A 15,906-nucleotide genomic window follows, 5' to 3' on the forward strand; every position below is an offset into this window, starting at 1 on the left:
ACATGTACTGTACACAGTTGAATTGAAAATATGTTCTTGTTTCTAGGAGATTATATTCCAAAAGTGCCAAATTTGTACATGTTTTAATGAGGTGTAACTGGAAAAGCTTAGAACTATATTTGGGCACTAATAATAAACAAAGTGTAAAGAAAGAGCAGAGTTATATGGTCAGAAAGTCTATTCAGCAAAAAGTAGAATAATTTTCTATATTAAGGAAAAATGGAATGCCCTATGATTGTGAAAGGGCCTCTATTATTATTATTATTATTATTATTATTATTATTAATATTATTAAAGACAAACCTGAAGGGCTTTAGAAATGACAATGACATTTTATCTTCATAAGCTGTAAGTCTAAAGCTCCTAAATATCTTGCCTTTTTTGCTTGTTTATATTATGTTCATGAGTCATATTGGGAAAGGCCCTTTCTCACCTGCTCTCTAGCTCCACAATCCGGTCACCACACCAGAACCCCTCTGATCTTCCAGATTTGCTGATCTAGCTCCCTCTAGAGGTCATTCCCTGGGGTCAGTGAAGCTGGGTGAAGTGAAGCTAGGCCAATAGCTGACTCAAGTAACTTGAAAGACTTAAATTTCAATCACACTTTGCCACTGCTGCGTCATTTACCTTGCCAGCCAGCACTTGGGAGCTCAAATTCCTTAAACTAATTGAGCACTTAATACACAGCTATATATTAATCACATTGAAATAGTGCTAATTATTTCATTAACTTCAAACCAATTCAGCCTAAAGTGTCACTTCTTTAGAGCTCAACTGCTAAATTTTGTCTTTATTTAAACCACTGATTAAAAATATGCTATGAATTACATATGCAGATGAATAAAGATTAAGTTTCTGTCTCATTTTTTTGGAAATTCAGATATATTATGAAGGAGGGGTGTGTGTGTGTGTGTGTGTGTATGTTTGTTTCTGATCAAAATTATTATTTTTTCCCTGGAGTATATGCAGTATTAAACTGCAATCTGTGGCCATGTGAATAAAGACAGATCAGAACATTGTATTTTCATCCCATCAGGCCTATGACAGACTGATGAGCAAAAAAATTCCTTACTCTCCTTTTTTTCCCCTTTTCCCTGGCAGTCTTGACTGGCAGGCTGGTAGATAATCCTGTTCAGAGTTAATGTGTAGTAACAGGATTGAGGAAAACTGACTTAAGAGGCTTTCATCTGGGTCAGGACATATCGATGCCATATTTAAAGATGTTCTCTCTGTTCACCTCTGTGAAGATAAATGTCTGAACATTGAGCTTAAAAGCAAAAAGGAGCGAGGCGCTCAGAGATGGGTGATGAGTTGTCAAAGAGTGGAAAGGAGCTTTCACCAAAGAGGCATGTTTGCTTTGTAAAGCGGTTCAATGCAAAGGAGAAATAGAAAAAAATAATTAACATGCATTTTCTTCTCCAGGCTGTGTTAGCTGGAAACCAAATTCTTAACGGGTACAGAGAAAGCTTCGCTGTTTTAACTGATGGAGAGGAGCCCTCTTGAGCAACCAGGATGATAGAATTCATTCTTCTGAGCCCAATAAAATGGGCAAAGGCCAAGCTAGACAATTTATCAGCAACTATCCTGTGAAAAAGCATTTATAGTCATAAAATGCTACTTCATTTTTTTATCAGCATTTAGCCTGATAGTTGCTCTTATCTCAAGGGCTGTGAAATATACCAATTTCAAGAGTAAGGGACTGCCTAGTGCCCATTTGTTTTCTTTCTCTTCGAAGCCTAGCTCAGTGTCTTTTCATTAGAACTATCTCAACCAGTGTATGTTCATGGGATTTGCTAATGGCATTTGAAGAGTTTGTATGGTGGTTTAATGGTGGTATGTAAGCATTTAAGCAGGTTGATTTAGTGATGAGGAAAGACCCTCCCCTTAAAAGCCTAAAAGCCACCAATTTTCTATCTAGTTTGCCCAAGGAACCTGAAAAGACAGACAGCAATAGGGTGGCATGGGGATTGTGAACATGCAGGGGTCCTCAAACTTTTTAAAGTGGGGGCCAGATCACGGTCCCTCAGAGAGCTGGAGGGCCGGACTATATGAACTACTAATTCCTACTGTAACACCTTGGCTGCGCTCACTGCCCAAAAAACCTGGCGGGCAGGATCAGACTCCCCTGGGGGCTGCATGTGGCCCGCGGGCCGTAGTTTGAAGACCCCTGATAGAGGGACACCATCATCAGCACCCCCTAGTTTCCTTAAGGTCTAGATTCAATGATATACTGTTCTACTGACTAAACTGGGATGGAATGTGGTTTGTTATCAGTAAATAAGAACTTTAACAGCAATTGTAAGGTATTCGTCCGTGCATAATCTGACCTACTGCACAGCCAGGGTATGTGTGAACTTCTTGAATTCTCTGAATAAATCTACAGTATCATTTCGCAGTTCTCTCATTACCAGTATTTTCTCTTAACTTTAGTGACTTTTTTCAACAAGATGCCAAGTTTTACGAAGTGTGTTTTAATAGCGCTAGTAAGCATCAAAGTGCAACATACTCATGTGCTGCCTATGACATAAGATAATATATCATCGTCATCTTTTTTCACCAGATAAAAATGGATGGTACCATAAGCTTCATGAAAGAAGGTGCCGTACGTACTTTATTTCCTCTAAGAACCTAGCACCTAGAATTTTACTTGACTCATATAAGACATAGTATATATATATATATATATATATATATATATATATATATTCATGAGTGAATAAATTAATGAATGAGTTAAACCTATGTGACTGTATTTGTGATTTTCAGACCCTAAATTCACCTATTTTACTGGATAGACTTCTGTTATACCTAATCAAAACGGGAGTGTTTCTGTATAAGGCATTTCTTTCCTGGAATTCCTCCAAAACTTGAGCTCTCTGATTCTGACAACTTCAAATATGTTTAATGATTTCTTTAAAGAGCAATAAAACATAAGGCTACTAAAAAGGAGGTAACTGTGCCATCCCTGCTCATGAATGGACTTAGCAAACATTTAAGGCGCCTTCTCATCAATCTTCCACGGTTAGATTTATAACGCACCCATTTTATGAAGCGCTTTGACTTGGATCTTAAAGCCCCTAGGCGCAGTTTTGCAGGGAGTTCCTATGACACACACACACACACATTAAACAGAGAAGCAAGAAATATGATTCTCCTAGAGGCTGCATTCACCTACTTTGATTATTCTGCATAGTAAGTCAGGTTAGGTTGGCAGGTCATTATCTGATGGATGCTACCAACTCTAGGAGAAAAACAGGGCAAAGGGGCCTCACACTGAAATGTCCTTACATCAAGCCATTACGCTACAGGCAAAAATTAGAGTTAGTGCCTTCAGCATTTATTCTAGCCTAAGCACTGAATATTCACTGGTGTCTTTTTTGGGTTTTTAATGAATCAATTTTTATGGAGAAAATAACACAGTAAAAGGAGGCAATAGACTTTTCATTTTGCCTTTGAGATTGCAGACTGATTTGTTGAGGTCCTGAGGTCTCCCTGAATAGACAACAATTTCTAAAAGACAGATGTATTGACCAGATGTGACCTTAAATGAGTTACCTGTCAGCTCATCTCTTAATAGTATACAAATCAAATATCTTTACCACGTTTATACAATTTTTAAACACTGTTTTGATATATAATCCTTGATGTGCATATTTGACAAGCCCATCTCCACTCCCTCCAAAACACTTTATAGTTAAATGCAATTGTGAATGAAATCAAAGGGTCATAGAGGTTTATAGTTGGTAGATACTATGTAATCATCTTGCCAATCGTCCCTTCCATTGTAACTATCATTATATAACATCTCTGACAATTTCTGCTTTAATTTACCCATATATAGGGAATCAGCAGCTAGATGAGGTAACCTACTTCATTACAAAGCAGGAGGGGATATGAAAAAGAATTTCTTGTAAACATAACTTCCACTTATACTGCACTTTATGTAGTTTACAAAGTGTTTATATATGTTATCCCATTCTATCCTTATGATACTAATGCCAACTAAAATTATAAGCCCCCTTTCAAGATGAGAAAATTGAAGCTCAAAAATAAATAAATATAGCAAAATAGAGACAAACTCATAGAAAGAGAGCAGGCAGACAGCTCTGGTCGGTAGGTAGGGGTTGTTGTGGGGTAGGAATGAGCAAAAGAAGGAAAAGAACTCATTTACACAGATGAACAACAGTTTGGGGATTGTGGGGGTCAGGGGGTGGAAGTGGAAGAGGGTATGGAGGAATAAATAGTGATAAAAAGTAAAATAATAGAATGATCTTTCAAATTTCAAGCTATATAATAAAGTAGTTTAAGATCTGATAAATATATGCCTTTGGGATTCATCTGATGTTCATGAAGATTCCAGAATTTGCACATCCTTACACCTGCAGAGGTCAGAGAGCATGACTGCACCATGGAAACGAATTCGATGCCGCAAGAGCTGCTTCTGGAGAGACCAATGTGGATTTGGTATATGTATATAAGATCCATAAAGACGTTTAATGATTCCTCATGTCTTCACAATCAAGAATGCTACATACAAGACAGAAAACTGAGTAAAAGAAAATGCCCTTTGGGGAGGCTCTTCCTAATAACTTTTAAAGAGATGGCTAATAAAGTATATCTTAAGTGCCATCACCATCTTAAAGGAAACTTCGGAGTGGATTCCATATGTCATGGTATTTTCTTTCATAGGTATTCTTGTTTGTACTGTTCCACAGTTCAACCAGTAGTTACAAATATGGAGCCCAGCCACAAGCTTACTGATTTTCCAACGTAGGATGCAAATGAAGTCACTTCTTCAATTAGAGTGCAATGACACTAATGAATGCACTCTGGTTGTTTCTTTTCTTACAAGACTTTCTTATCTGGCAGCTCCAGTGATGTGATGAGAAGGTGATTTGCAAGTCTGATTTGGAAGTTTTTGATCACAAGAGACTAGGGAGTATAAAGTTTCTGCTTACAGTCTTAGGGACATTACCGAAAATTAATTCTGGTAATGTATTGAAATTATGCAGATAGAAATAGACTCTTAACTTTGTGATCCTTCTTTTCTAACCTGCACAGGGACTGTCATGGAAATAAAAACATTCATGGTTACTCTCTAGAGATTTCTCTTTGGTAATGGGATCTCCTCAAATTTTTCATTATTCAGCTATCTGGTCAGTGGCAGAACAAGAAATAGAGATATTTTCAGAGTTTCAAATATGCTATTCTCCTCTTGTTGAATTTGAGTCAGTAAAGAAAGTTTAATAACCAACTGCAAGATTTTTTATGCAGAAAAATAAGCTAATTTATTATTTTGTGCACACACATAGTGGTATATCCATCTTACTACTGTCTCTTATTATCCTGATTTTAAAACACTAAACATATTGGAAGAAAAATAAACATTCACATCATTAAAAGAAGTGTTATTCCTCATCAACGTATATTAGCAGATTTTTAAAATGCTACTTAAATGCTATATTAGGCAAGCTATAACACTAAAGTATTATTCATGAGACTAGGCACAATGATAAAAGCAATCTACTGATAATATTATAGGTAAGTAAGTGTGGAAACAGTCAGAAAAATATTTTTTTGCTTTATGGTGCAAAACAAGAATATATGCAGCTTATGGGTCCCTGAAAGACAGATGCATATAATGCAGATTGTTCCACCATCGAGCACATTCTATTAGACCAGCAGTGAGGCTGAACCTCATCAGTTTTTGAAGGGGCCACCTAAACTCCCTCTCCATCTGGGTGATGGAAAGCATTGCCTGATGGAGACTGGCCAGGTGCAGTGAAGGAGAATAAGATGTCAGAGAGGCAAGAGGTAATTTGTTTTCTCCTCTGGGGTAGCCTGGATATATTCTTTTTTTTTCTCCAAACTGTTAAGTTTCAAGGAAATATGTCTATACCAAGTTTTGAATTATTAACAAGTTTAATATCCATGTGCCACCTAACGTGGATGCATTTGGAGACTGGTGAAGATCAATTTTCTGTTCCTAATTTTTAATTGCATCTAATGACCAGGAATGACCTAGAGGGCCTCCAGCCTCAGGAGGAAAAGCATTAAGCTGACATGGGGACTGAGCTACTCCTACCTGCATGAATATTTTTTATTTCAGACACTGTCCCTGAAACTGCCAACATGACAATGCTCTTCGATAATAAAAAAGATGTGTTCCAGCCTTTTGCAAAGATGACACCTGCTTGACTGACAGCCTATTCCTGCACTCCATTTCTTCGGCTCTAGTTACACAGCAATCTCTCAGCCACTTAAATGGCGTGAACTCTTTAAACTACTAAAAAGTTAATACATATTACTTTTTATCTCTCCATAATTCTTTGGGGTGGCAAAATAGCGCTCCAAAATAACTAACACTAATTACAGGCTAATTAGTTGATTACTGTGTCTTTCCATGCATGTGCCCTTTATTTACACAGACAGAAGGATCCCCGACTGTATCTTGTTTTAAATCTCTGTATTCACTTCCTTTGTTTGGTCCAAGAGATAATTTCTTAATGTGTTCTCAACACAGAAATCAAAACATGTGTCCTACTTTCCTGCTATTGTTGTTTAAAAGATCTGCTTTTTTTTGTTGTTGACATGCAAAGAACTTGATTGAAAGTGGGTGAGCCATTTTTCACTCCCTTCCAGCTGGGTAGAGCTGGGAATTATTTCTCATCATTAAGTAAAAAACATTTTACTTTTGGTTGGCATGACAATGACATAAGAGCTCTCCCTGGCTCTTTCTGAGGCAGCTGGAAAGTGAAAGCCTTTCAGCTCAAGACACAGAGTCGATCCTTTACACCCTCATTAACACTGAAGGCGGCCATGTGGGCAAATACACCAGCATCAGAATATGCTTCATTCAGAATTGGTATTGGTATTCCCAGAGCAAAAAATAAAAGCATAAAATAATGTCACAAACTCAGGTTGTGTGTTTGGAGAGCACCGTGGGCAGTGAGGGCAAAATACCGTCTATTTATTCCCTCTGAAGATTTTCACAAAATCAGAAAATGAAGAAACAGAAGACACCCAGAAACATCTTTTATAGATAAACTAGAGGCCCGGTGCACAAATTTGTCCAGGGAATGTCCGGCCCATCTCACCTAGTCCCGATCAGCTGGACCCCAGCAAGCAAGCTAACCTACCAGTTGAAGCATCTGCCCCCTGGTCGTCAGTGCATGTAATAGTGACTGGTCAAACAGTGGCACAAACATTTGGACACTTAGCATATTAGGCTTTTATTATATAGGAGAGAGAGAAAATCAGGATAAAAAAATAATAGGTATTATGGAAACAGAACCTGGGAACTTTTTAAATTTACAAACTAACATAATTTGAATCCATTCATCTCAAGTTACTCTATGGAAAGAAAAAGAAAGAAAACCAAAACAATAGCCTCATTGATCCTGTTACATTAGTGTTCTGTTGCTGTGTAACAAATCACCTAAAGTCAGTGGCTTAAAACAACAAACATTATCTCATGTATTCTGCGTGTCAGGTGTCTGGGCACAACTCAACTAAACTCTCTACTCAGGTTGCAAAGGACTGCAATCAAGGGGTATCCCAGGCAGCATTCTCATCTAGAACCTGGGCTCTTCCCGGCTCATATGGTTGCTGATAGATTCAGCTCCTTTAACTATAGGGCTGAACAAAGGTTTCTAAACCTTCTAAAAGGTTTCAGCTTTTAGAAACCACCCACATTTTCCTGCCATGTAATCCCTTTCTGTCTGTTCAGGCTTCTATAAAAAAAAAATGCTATAAATTGGGAAAACAACAGAAATGTGCTTTGCACAGTTCTGCAGGCTGGGAAGACCAGGATAAGGCACCAGCAGATTTCGTGTCTGGTGAGAACCTGTTTCCTAGTTCACACATGGCCATCATCTTTTCCTATGTCCTCACGTGGTAGGAGAGGCAAGGACCTCTTCAATATCAACTCTTTAAACCCTTACTCAAATATTCCATGCAGAGTTTGGCCAACAATTTATTTTGGGCAGCTCTTTCTTACTGCACAAATTTTGTTGTATAAGTATTTACTGAATCCCAAATTCTATTGAGACAGTGGTAAGTAAAACCACAATAGTGTACTGTTATTTGTTTGTTCATTTACTTATTGTCCCTATCATTCTGCGAACTCCTTGAGAACAGGTACCATATCTTACTCATTTTCATGTCATTCTCAACTATCTAATGCAGTGTACTTGTTTACTGAATAAATGCCTAAACATCAATGACATTAAATAGAACAAGAGTGTAGTTTTATAAATTTTATTAGAAAGTGTCCTTAGGGTCTTAGGACATAAACTGGGGCAACATTCTAAACTGAATAGTCTTGTGCTTACTACCTTGGATTTTTTGTTGTAACACAAATTTTATTTTCTCATAGAATTAAAATAATATACCTTCACTAATTTAAAAATATAAATGGATAAATATGTCTTTGTGGAATTCTCACAATGTTTTGAAGAGTAGAAATTATAGAAATCAACTGGTCCACCATTTGGTATTACATGAACTTGGGAAATAATCAGATTGAGATGAACTGGCTATTTCTTTTTTAATGGTGGTCTTTTAAGTCACATTTACCCTCTCTAAATCTCCTATTCTGTTTGAAGTAGAAGGTAAATTAATGAAACTTTTCATTTCAAACTTCAACTCAGGAGTATTCTTAATTTCTTTACTTTTATGCCCTATACCACATCTACAATATTTACTATACTGATTGTATAATTGACATGTGGTCAGAACTCCTCTATTCATTTCCTCTTTCAATCAACTAAGGTTTACATCAAAGCTTTTGAAGATAATTAAATTTCATAACTTTACTCCTTTTCTTAAAAATCTCATTTACCTTTGATTGATATCTGGCAAACCTTTAACAATGGGTGTTAATTTAATTGTATGTCTTAATACCTTGCCATGTGTGTAGCCAGCAGTTTTAAGACAATTTTTATCTTTCAAAAGAGTAGAGAGGAGAAGTGGTAAAGAGCCAATATTCCTAAATTAATCCTTCATAAAAATGAATTTTCTGTTAATTCTGAATATTTTGGCAGAAAATTATAGTGAAACACTGGCTGTGAACACTAAGATGTTTTATTAACTTGGAAACATATAGTTCTCAAGACCAACTTTGCTAAAAATGTGTAATTCTTCAGGATGCGTTGCCAAAATAACAATTTGATATGTTTGGTAATTTGATTAAATCCCTGAAGATGTCGGAACATTTTGATTACAAGAGCTTGCTACGACTGTTAATTTTGCAGCACTATTTTCAAATACTTGAATCAGTGTCCTATGAACACTGAAAATCTTCACTTTTAGAGCTAGGATTTTGTTGTGAGCAAGGTAAGAGCCTAAATAATATATCACAATAGCTATTGTATTTTCCAACAGGAAACAGAGTGATCTTTCTAATAACTAAATTTATTGTGATATGAATAGTTTATTAATTTTCAAGAATTAAAATGTATAAAAGTATCCTTACTGAAAATCAAGAACTGATGAGTTTATAGTACCAGCTGGAAGGAACAGTAGAAAAATAAACCCTGGATTATCCCAGTAGAGTAATGCACACATGTGAAGGAACATGGAAGAGACCACATATGAAGAAACAGTTGAGAGAAGTTGACAATTCCCACAAGAGTCTGATTATTGTCGGGCCAGTGTTACTTAGTGGTTGAGCCTCAACCTATGAACCAGAAGGTCACAGTTTGATTCTCCATCAGGGCACATGCCTGGGTTGTGGGCTCTATCCCCAGTGTGGGGCATGCAGGAGGCAGCCAATCAATGGTTCTCTCTCATTGATGTTTCTCTCTCTCTCCCTCTTCTTTCCTCTCTGAAATTAATAAAAATATATCTTAAAAAAAAGAGTCTGATTTGTTTAGTTGCATCCAACATCTATCCTGAACTGTCCCATGGTACACATGCAAATATATGTACTAGTTTTTTAAGTGGCTAAATGAAGAGCAGCACAAATAAAAGAAAAAGCTGCTGTAGATCCTTGAGCAGAATATTGACACAAAAAAAAAATACAGGATGTCCCAAAAAATGTATACATACTTTACAGCTGATAGCTCAATTGCAGTTTTTTTTCTTTTCAGAATTAACCCACTGAAATTAATGATTATTCAAAGTGTGCATACATTTTTGGGACACCCTGTATTTACATTCCTTGTACTGCCCTACCTTAGAATTCTTACACAGCAAAGTAGTGACAAGTTTCCAGAGTGGGTGTGTTAGGAGATTTTCTAAATTGGACCATATCTGAGATTTCTCTTCAAAATCTTTTTTTAAATCTATACATGACCGACCCCTCAACCTTAAGAAGCAGAAACCTCTGGGGTTGAGATGCTGCTATACATAATGAAGGTAGAGGAGAGAATGGAGCTAAATAAAATCTCACTGGGCAGTCCTAGAGTGTAAAGTTTGAATAATAAAACACAATAACATATTATTGTGTCCACATGTATTTAATAAGCTGATCTAGGTTACTGACGTTTCCTGGGTAAAGTTTTGGGAGAATGCACAAGTAACATTTCCTATATAACAGCACTATCTGAAGCATTATTGACTACCATGTATCTGTCAGTTGCATTGCTCATATGTAATTGCTTCCAAGATACTTAAAAATGTATTTATTTTGGTTATTAACCACACCAAGAATTAGTCACAACTTCTTTGGTTGCAATGAACTGAAAGCCAGTTTGAAGGAACTGAAGTTAAGAGGAATTCCTGGGAGGATGCAGAGATGGTTTTCTGAATCAAAAGACAAGCAGACCAATAGGAGGACTGCCCTCACAGGGACTCCAAATAGCAGCACTCCATCCGCCCCCAGGTGCAGTTCCCTGTGATCCTGGAAAGGCCATTAAAGCTGCTGTGAGGTGGGGAGCCACCCAGAAAGTGCCCGTTATAATCCTCTTGCCATCTTAGTCACACTATTTCCGAATGGTGTTTTTTGTCACCTCAGCCTTTGGGAGGGCAGGAAGTAAAACCACACATAAATTTAGAAGATAGAGAAATAATCCCTCTCTCCATTCCCCTCCCCAACCCTGCCCCACATTGTACAATGGTGAATATTAGAAGCAATGTTGTCAGATTTAACACAAATACTGAGGAAATGAAGATCAATTTAAGAACACAATGAAATATGCCATTTATGCTCCCCAAGTGTATTCTTCTTTCATATTTTCAGCCCCCCTAAACATTTCCTCTTCCACATGTTTTAGCTAATTTCTCTCTTTAAACAATACATATCCTTATACCAATATAACGATATACATGGTACCTATATTTGTACTTGGCACCTTTTCATTATTATCTAATTATTCTCCCTAACTTCTGCTGCATGTGGCAGCCTTACACTCTTCTCAGATGTTCAAATAAAATGTGAACATCTTTCTTTCTTAAAACATTGTTTATCAATCCCACAAGCTACTGGTTAGTTGGGACAGGGGACAAATGTTAATTTGCAGTTTATAGTACCACAAAGCAATCCCTTGAGGATAGATGTTTAGGCCTCTGGGTTTCTGTTCCTTCCCTTCTCTTTTGCCTGCTCCTTTTCAGCAGGGCAAAGAGACCTGTGGTAACTGATCTTCACTGGTCCCTGCTGGAGAATGATTAGTCAGGCCTATTATAGGACTGTTGGCCAGCAAATGGACAGGAAACATATGTACCCACAGCCACTATTGCCCATGATCCTGCCCACTTGCCTCATACAAGTTACCCAGAATCTGTGGAATTTTAAACCCTCCCCCAGGTCTTGTTGGTCCAGATCCTCCATCATCTCAGGCTCATCTCTCTCATTTCCCTCAACTAGAAGGCTAGCCTACTGCTTCCTGAGATGCCAGAGCTGTGGGCACTGCTGCTGAGGAAGCATGCCATTGGCTTTCCAACCCAACAGTAGCAGCTTTCTTCATGCTTTTAGAAATAGTGTAAGCACCCCAAGGAGCAAATGAAAGTGGGGCTCTGTGAGCCTGAGCAACCCTTACGTCTGTCCTCCCCCCAATCCTCAGAATCAGCAAACTCTGACATAGGGTGAAGGTGAGCTTCTGCTTCCTCTTTGATATCACTAGTTCTTTCTAGAGTACAGAAGAAACTCTGTGATATGAACATACCACTTAAGGAAACATGTTTTGGATGAATAGATTCTTTTAAAATTAACCTCATTACCATCATCATCTTCTAGTCCACAGTGCATGCCCTAAGTTAGAGCCACGTTTAACCTTGTCTTTCTGCTCATTGCTCTTCATGCTTGGAACATACCTGTCCCATTCCCCCACATGAGTAATTCTTCCTTGTCCTCTGAGAAACAGCTGACGGGGACCTTCCCCATGTGACTTTTCTTGGTTTAGTCAGGCCAGAATAGCTGCTCTGACCAGCCCATCCTATCCCTGGCTCCCATAGTGCTGGGTCGCCTGTCCCTACCAGTGCTGAGCAGGACAAATACAATACAAGCCACAAGTCCAAGCTGCATATGTAATTTACTTTTCCTCATAGCCACATTTTTAAAAATTAAATAGGTCAAATTAATTTCTAGAACATTTTATTGACCCAATATATCAAAAAATTATTTCAACATGAAATCAATATAAAAATTGTTAGTGAGATTTGGGGGGGGGGGTCCAAAATCTTCTAAATACAGTGTGTATTTAAATTGATAGTACATTTCAATTCAGACTAGCCACATTTCAAACTCATAGCCATGTAAGACTAGTGGCTACTATATTGGACAACTCGATTCCACGTGGTAGAGTCTACATAAGCTCGCCTGGTACCACTAGGCACCTGGGACATGTTTATAGAATAAAATGTTAATAGGAGTTCCTTTTAGCAAAGAGTATAATTCTAGGTGAATATTAAGTACTTCTGGGAGTTCTACTTCCAGAAAAGAAAGCTGATTTACTGTTAAGTCATTGGGGGGGGGGGGGGGGGAGAGAAATCCAAAAGAAAAATAGAAAAATAGCAAAAAACAAAATGAGTCTAATATAGTATCTTTGTCACTCAAGATTTTTCCCCCCCAAAAAAATTCAAAACACTGAGAGGGTTGGTCTGCTCAAAAGAGATAGGAAAGCTGTATTGTTTTTCTTTGTCTTTCTGTTCTAACTTGGAAGAGGAAGAAAATTTAGTGATGTGGCTGGCAAAAAAATATGTGGCAAATTAGAAATCTTGCTGGAACCAGCAGAAGACAGTTCTCCAGAGAGGTGTTAGCTCACATGTGGGGTAAGCTCCTAATTAGGAATCTGCTGCCGAAGGGAACAGACTGGAGCTAGCACAAGAGCCTTTGAACACATGGCACGCATCAAAGTTTCCCAAATTTAAAGTTGTTTGAAGCTATCTTCTGCCCAAGTCACATGAGTGACACTCTGAATCTCTGGATTCTGTAGTGAAAGAGATTCTGACTCTGAAATAAAAGTGCTTTCATTAACATTAAAGTATGAGTGGAACAGAAGGCAGGTGTGATATTAAGGGAGGAGGCTCATTTGTGTCTTGGTTTTTATTTTATTGTCCTGATTTTAAATTGTTCATGTCTATACCAGTTTCCTAGTAGTCTTTTAAAATCCTTATGCTATCCAATAAAGTCATACCTTTGTATATGAAAAGGAAAAATTAGCATCATGGAGTGGTTTTATCTGAACAATTTTGAGTCTTTTACTTGAAATTCTTGGCATAAATGGGAAAAGAGCCAACTACTGGTGAATACCTTACCACCTGCAGCTATAATTCTTTAGAGGAATTTGAGGAAGGCCTTAACAAATTAAACTCGTTTTTAATAACATCACAGAATTTTTCTAGTAAATTTTATAATTTTGATTTGCTTTGTTCACCAAATGCTAACATTTATTCAATTCAACAGAGAGGGGGAAACAGGCTATTGTTTAGGTGTTATATATTTATGGACAGTTTGATTAAAGTATCTTTATTTTCAAAAATCCAACAAGGCCCTTATCTCTTTAAGTATCCAACTTTTAGTTATTGAGGAAAAAATTGGAACTGAAACAGCATAGTAATTGAAGCTATAAACAATCTGAAATTTCACTCTAGCAAAATGTTTGCCATCACTACTAAGAAACAAACAAAAAAAAAAAAAAAAAAAAAAAAAAAAAGGCCTGATTTAAATTCCACCATGGATTTCTTATGGACTTCATTACCCTTGTTATCACTGTCCCCATTAGCACAGATAATTGAGAAGTATGTGTATCTCACCACTAAATGATGAAATCTCATTCTTTACCTCCCACCCAGCACAAATTGCTCCTCATCCTTAGTAAATAGCTATTTACAGAAATGATTTACATGCGTATGCACAAAGCTCCACGCATTCTTTGTAAAATGGTATTAAATTGGTGATATGGAAACTGGAAGAAAAAGAGTCCTCCTGAATTAGAAGGTTAATTGTCTAAGAAGATATTCTTTCGGAAACATATAAAAGATTTTTATTCCATAAAGCACAATCGCATCTGGGAGATAAGGAATGCAGTGCAAAGGAGCAATATTTGTGTTCAAATGGAGTCCAAGACAGTACAGGGTAAGAGAAGAAGCAGTTAATTAGAAAGGGTTTATCTTGCTCCTGTATTGCACTGTTCATCTGTAAGTGGTCCTGCCACTCTGCCCTAGACATTAGACGTGAGTTAGGAATGAGATTTTGTTAGAAGGTGATCCCCAACAGAGCAATGCTAAAAGACAACCTTGAAGGAGGAGCAGTGGGATGCCAGACTGTAGCAGATTGCTGGTGGCTGATAATGACTTGGTTATGAGTATGTTTCAAAAAATCAATAATAGAGAATTGATCAAATTCAGGCCTTTGGAGTAATAAATAGATCCAGAATATTAATACAACACAGAGGACTAAAGCAGAGGAAATGACTGAAGGAAAGTTTCCAGGAGACCAGCAAAATAAAGCCTTATGTATTAACTAGTGGCCAGGTGCATGAAATTTGTATGTGGGGGAAGGGGGTGTCCCTCAGCCCAGCCTGAACACTCTCTAATCTGGGACACCTTGGGACCTCCTGTGGGATCGGGTCTAAACTGGCAGTCGGACATCCCTCTCACAATTTGGGACCACTGGCTTCTAACTACTCACCTGCCTGCCTGCCTGATCACCCCTAACCACTCTGCCTGTCAGCCTTATCACCCCCAACTGCCCCCCTTCTGAACTGACCACCCCTAACTGGCCCCCCACTGGCCTGCTAGGCCCCAAATGCCCTTCCCTGCTGGTCTGATTGCCTCCAATTTCTCTCCCCTGTCAGCCTGATCGCCCCTAACTGTCTCTGCCTCAGCCCAGCCACCATGGATTTGTCAGGAAGAAAATCCGGAAGATCTCTCAGAAGGTCTCCCAGTCTAATTAGCATATTACCCTTTTATTAGTATAGATAGCTTAATTACTTTTCTATTTTAAATGACAGAGTCTAAATAGTGATAATTACTCAAATTTCTCTCAATAATTTATCCACATTCTCTGACTGATAAATATCTTCTTTGAGCTATACAATTGCCATACCTACCTTTTACTCAAACGTTAGGCTGGTATGGTGAAATATGGTGAGGCTTCGCAGTTCAATGACCTAGAATCTCATCCCAGCTTTGCTACTTACTGCTCTGTTGAGACCCATCCTGTGTAAAGAGGGGATACTAATGATATCACAGATGGCTGGGTGGATTAGAAATCGTTTCACAGGGTTGATGGTGGGGTTAGAGATTGTGTTTCTAAACTCTGTCCTCTAGACAAAAAGCACCCAGAAACTTTTCTTCCCTCCCTTATCTGTCTCTTCTCTTTGGTGCCTCCATACTTGTTCTGAGTTGGTATTTTCTACCATTTCAGCATCCTTCCAAGACTTGCCCTCCTACATTTAAAACAATCCCCCACATTGTACTCATTTCAGGCCATGAGACTTTGCTCAATTAAGTCAATCAGCATCT

At 37.9% G+C, this 15,906-nt stretch overlaps 2 long non-coding RNA genes across 2 annotated transcripts in view; one reads left to right on the forward strand and one right to left on the reverse strand.

Annotated features, from left to right (window-relative positions):
* The window catches only part of LOC311621527, a 1,687,340-nt gene extending 1,673,246 nt beyond the window's left edge, over nucleotides 1-14,094 (forward strand). The window contains exon 3 of the long non-coding RNA XR_014794845.1: nucleotides 14,057-14,094. This is a non-coding gene — a long non-coding RNA (uncharacterized lncRNA). The remainder of the gene's footprint in view (nucleotides 1-14,056) is intronic.
* LOC311621526 overlaps nucleotides 1-14,095 on the reverse strand; it is a 484,022-nt gene extending 469,927 nt beyond the window's left edge. Inside the window, exon 1 of the long non-coding RNA XR_014794844.1 lies at nucleotides 14,050-14,095. This is a non-coding gene — a long non-coding RNA (uncharacterized lncRNA). The remainder of the gene's footprint in view (nucleotides 1-14,049) is intronic.
* Nucleotides 14,096-15,906: the final 1,811 nt, after the last annotated feature.

The sequence above is a fragment of the Pipistrellus hanaki genome (assembly GCF_964339955.1).
Source record: "Pipistrellus hanaki genome assembly, chromosome: 4".
NCBI lineage: Eukaryota > Metazoa > Chordata > Mammalia > Chiroptera > Vespertilionidae > Pipistrellus > Pipistrellus hanaki.